The following is a 4847-nucleotide window of genomic DNA, read 5'->3' on the forward strand; positions in this document are numbered from 1 at the left end:
ATCTTTTTCACAGAAGTCATTCAGTAGCTAAGGCCAGTAAGAACTTTTTAAGATCCTGTTGATCCTGGTTTGCTTTATTAGCTTAAGAGTGAAAATTACCACCACCTGCAGGATTGATGTCTTTTAAAGGCCTAGAACCTCACAGTTAAGTATATATATATTTGGGGGGTGACTGGGTGGCTCAGTCGGTTGGGAGTCCGACTTCAGCTTAGGTCATAATCTTGCAGTCCATGAGTTCAAGCCCCATGTCAGGCTCTGTGCTAACATCTCAGAGCCTGGAGCCTGCTTTGGAGTCTGTCTCCCTCTCTCTTTCTGTCCTTCCCTCACTGGTGCTCTGTCTCTCTTTCAAAAATAAAGAAACATTAAAAAAAGTTTTTAAAGAATATTTATTTATTTATTTATTTATTTATTTATTTATTTATTTTGAGAGAGAGGGGAGGAGGAGGAGGAGCAGAGAGAGAGAGGGAGAGAGAGAGAATCCCAAGCAGGCTTCGCCCCATCAGCACAGAGCAAGACACAGGGCTTGAATTCATGAACTGTGAGATCATGACCTGAGCAAGAAATCAAGAATCAGATGCTTAACCGACTGAGCTACACAGGCACCCCAGGAATATTTGATATCTAAATTGTGTTGCTTATCAACTATGAGCCAGGCCTTTGTTTTTTGGTTTTCTTTGTTGTTTGTTCACACTGAGCAAGACTGCACCTACCAGCTGCCTCTCCTGACACCCAAGGTTAAATTGGTTCCTCTGGTCATTTTTTCCCATAATATCTTATATTTTTGTTGTTATACTTAAGACCAGTGTAACAAATTGCCTAATTATCTATTTAATAGGTTTCCCCCAGCAGCCTGTAAACTTTATGAGACCAGGTGGTCCCTCGTCAAGCTGTCCTCTTTTTTTTTTTCTATTCTACCTTTCCACTGCCAACGCAAACACAGGGCATGGCACATATTAGATGATCAATAAATACATATTGAACGCACCACAAAATAAAAAATGAAAAAGAAATGGTAACTATGGGAAGGGATGGATATGTTAATTAGCTTAATTGCAGTGAATATTTCACAATGCGTATGTATATCAAATCATCACTTTATACACATCAATCATATATACTTTTTGTCAGTTATACTTCAATAAAGCTGGGAGGGAAATACATATTGAGTAGATGAATGAATGAATGGTATCTTCTCCCTTTTTTCATCCCTACTCTTCTCCTTCCAATGCTGCACCCAGTTCTCACCTCCACCCATGATGGCACATTGGCCCCGGGAAGACCAGAGAAGCATATGCCCTGCCCCTCTCTGATTATGTGAATAGCACCTCACTTTTGAGGTCCTTCCTGGAGCAGGGCAGAGTCACAGTGGTAAAACTTGGTTTGACTACAACAATACATCTTTCTTTAATCATTCCCATTAAAAACATAATCTTTCTTTATAAATATTCTCTACATCTTTGTCAATACATTACATAACCTGACATCCCTGGGTTCTATGGTGACAGATTTTGACACACATATAGGAAATTCTTCTTTAAACATGAATAGAAGTTGGCAAAAGATTGCTTTTCTGCACTACTTTGCAAAAACCACTAATGGTGGGGTGGGTTGCATAATAATAAATTATTCAGATCATAAATCTAAAGTAATTAGTTCATCATGATCAATACAATCTAAGTGAATTGGTGTGTGGCATTCAATTTTCATAATATAATTAGTTTTGAAATATTCAAATTAAGGAGACTAAGATCATCATAAAAATTACCGAGTCTCTTAATTTCTAAGTAGGAGAATCCTGCATTTTTTGGTCTTTATACTAATAAATCTTAATTATATTCTTTTTCCACTTAGATAAAAAAATGTCTTTAATCAAATCATGTCTTAGGAGAGTCACTAAAGCCTTAGCCATTGACAAACATTCTAAGAATGATGGAAAGTCAGCAAAGGCCATTTGTTGATGAATTTAAGCTGTCTCTTCATAAGAAATTTTTTTTTCAGTAATTAACAGTTGGCAGTTTCCAAAACTGTTCCCTCTAAGCCACAAAGAACTTTTCTAAACCACAAAAACAGATAAATTTTATTTCTAATGAGAAACTTTGGATTATCATTCTATTCATATGTCCAATGTAAGCTATGTCATTTCCATAAACTTATTTTTGTGCTCTGGACTTGCCAAGATAATATATTGTCTCCTGTTTTCAAATTCTTCTGAGCTTGGAAAAGTGATGTCTACAGGGCTCATTAAAAGTGTACTCAATGAACTCTTGTTGTTTCAATGCAGAGTTTCTCAACCTGAGCGCTATTGACATTTGGAGACAGTTCTTTGCTGTGGAGGCCGACCTGTGCATTGTGGGATGGTTAGCAGGATCCCTGGTCTCCACCTACTCAATGCCAGTAGCCTCTCCCAGCTGTGACAACCAAAAACGTCTCCAGACATTGCCAAATGTCCTGTGGGCGGCAAAATTGCCCCCGGGGTGAGAATCACAGTTTTAAAGTACTGTTTTCTTCCAAATAAGAAGGCATTATTAACTCATTATTTTTCTTTCTCTTTATTCTTTACCAATAATACTAATAACCATTCATTGAACAATATTTAAAGCCTCATAAGAAAAATCTACCACAATAAAAATAATGAAGGAATACATTTCATGCAGAAATTGATTTTTTTCCCTTTTCCTGATTATTATCCTAGTAATATTATGTCTTGCCCCAAACTCTTTGCTTTATCAGTGGAGACATAGACTTGCAGCCAGAGCAAAGGTGCTTCTATAGGGTGACTAATAAGCTAGCACAGTGTAGTCCAGGGATTAAGGGAATGTCCTACTAGCATCAGACGCCTGGGTGCCTATCCTGGCTTAAACACTTCCGTGCCTCGATTTTTCTCATCTGGAAAATGAGACGATGAGAGTACTCATTAAGCAGTACTTCATCAGGTTTGTGGTAATATATAAAAAGCACTCAAAACAAGAGTAGAACTATTGTATGTGCTTATGTATTCATTAGGTGGTATTAGTTACCTGTTATTAAGTCATTTGCCAGATCACCCAAAGATTTGCTATCTTGGCCCTGGCTGCTACAGCAAAGACTTCTAATCAGTAAGCACAAAACTATCATTTCCCTTAACCCTGAATTCTGGGGGGCTTGGTGGGTTCTGCCTTCCAGCAGCACTCTGTAGGTGAATTACTCTGCAGCTCCCATAACTCTAGGGACATGTTCACCACATTTTTTTTGAAGATGATGGGAATTGATTTTTATCTTTAATTTTTGCTTACAAATAATTCATCTGTTAGGAGAAACATAACAAGCTCCAAAGGGAAAAAGCAGACACCAGTCTGTTCCCACATTGCCTTGAGTTAAAGAATAAGAATTATCCACCACCAATAAGCTTAATGAGAAACAACCTTCAAGTTGTAATTTCAATAGGCTATAAGTTGAGGTCTAGCTCTACCCACTGTGGTGGTCTTCTAAAGTTCCGAGTTAAATACTGTCTCATTACTCTGCCATATTAGTTGGGACTCTTTCTGATGAAAGTGACTAAAACCCAATTAAAACTAACTTAAGGGGGGGAAAAAGGGAATTTATCATCTCTTGCAACTTGGAAGTCCAAGGGCACTCTGGCTATAGATGGAGCTGAATCAAACTCAAGTCTTGTCTTCAGTTCTGTCTCCAGGCTCTGTTTTCCTCTCTCGTGCCGGTTTCATTCTCTCCAAGTGAGGATTCATCTCTTACCAAAGTGAAGGAATAATAAGGAAAAAGCATGTTGAGAAGTCCAAAGCAATGGCTACTACACTAGATAATATCCTGATTTACACATAATTGTTAATAAAGAAATAGGCTAAATAGAGGCCTGCTCCGTTAAGAAATCCAAATTCGACCCACTTTTCAGAGTCTAGAATAATTGCCACCTCTGCCATGAAGCCTTCTTCGATAACCTCAACCCTAGCAATTACTACTTTATGAAAACACTAAGGCATGTACTGTCTAGATGGCTTATTTTGCAAAATAGCATGAATCGCTTTGTATTATTAACTATATGTACAAAAATATGGACATATACGTTTTATATCTCCAACCCGATTCTTTTTTACAACCACAGTTATTTTTCCTTATTATAAAAGTTGCACTCACTTCAAATTGTACACGGCATATTGAGCACTCATATTTATTGTAGGCTTCTCCCAGTCGTCCCTGCCCTCTGCCCACATGATGGTAAAAGGATTTTATTTAAGGCATAAGTACATGAGGACAAAGAAGAAGGAAAAGCAACAAAACATGGGAAGCTGGAAAGCCAGTGGTAACTGACTTATCAAAGCCAAGGAACTGGGATAGATTTGGGAGAAGCTCAGACTAAAGGTGGTCTGTGCTATAGAATCCTGGAAAGACTTAGGTAGGAGAAGTTCCACATACCTCTGAAAGTGGGGTGGGGTGCTGAAAACTGAAGTCTTGGTTGAATGCCCAAGTAAAAGCACTTTCTCGCAGGGGCGCCCAGGTGGCTCAGTTGGTTCAGTGTCTGACTTCAGCTCAGGTCATGATCTCACGGTTTGTGAGTTCAAGCCCCGCATTAGGCTCTGTGCTGACAGATTGGAGCCTGGAACCTGTGTCTCCTTCTCTCTCTGCCACTCCCCAACTTGTGCTCTGTCTCTCTATGTCTCTCAAAAAATAAATGTAAAAAAATAAAGCCACTTTCTTGCAGCAATGAAAGGCACAGCATAGGGAATATAGTCGAGAGGACTATGGTGGCAGATGGTAGCCATGTCAGTGGTGAGCATAGCACAACACACAGAGCTGTTGAATTACTGTGTTATGCACCTGAAACTAACATAACACTGTGTGTCAACTGTACCTCA

The 4847-nt window shown here is 38.8% G+C and overlaps 1 long non-coding RNA gene across 1 annotated transcript; it reads right to left on the minus strand.

Annotated features, from left to right (window-relative positions):
* Positions 1-2536: 2536 nt before the first annotated feature.
* On the minus strand, positions 2537-4547 carry LOC115518386. Its single transcript, XR_003970252.1, has 2 exons — positions 4408-4547; positions 2537-3724 (listed from the first exon to the last, which is right to left on the minus strand). It is a non-coding gene; the product is annotated as an uncharacterized LOC115518386 (long non-coding RNA).
* Positions 4548-4847: the final 300 nt, after the last annotated feature.

This window comes from Lynx canadensis, chromosome B4, assembly GCF_007474595.2.
Source record: "Lynx canadensis isolate LIC74 chromosome B4, mLynCan4.pri.v2, whole genome shotgun sequence".
Taxonomy (NCBI): Eukaryota; Metazoa; Chordata; class Mammalia; order Carnivora; family Felidae; genus Lynx; species Lynx canadensis.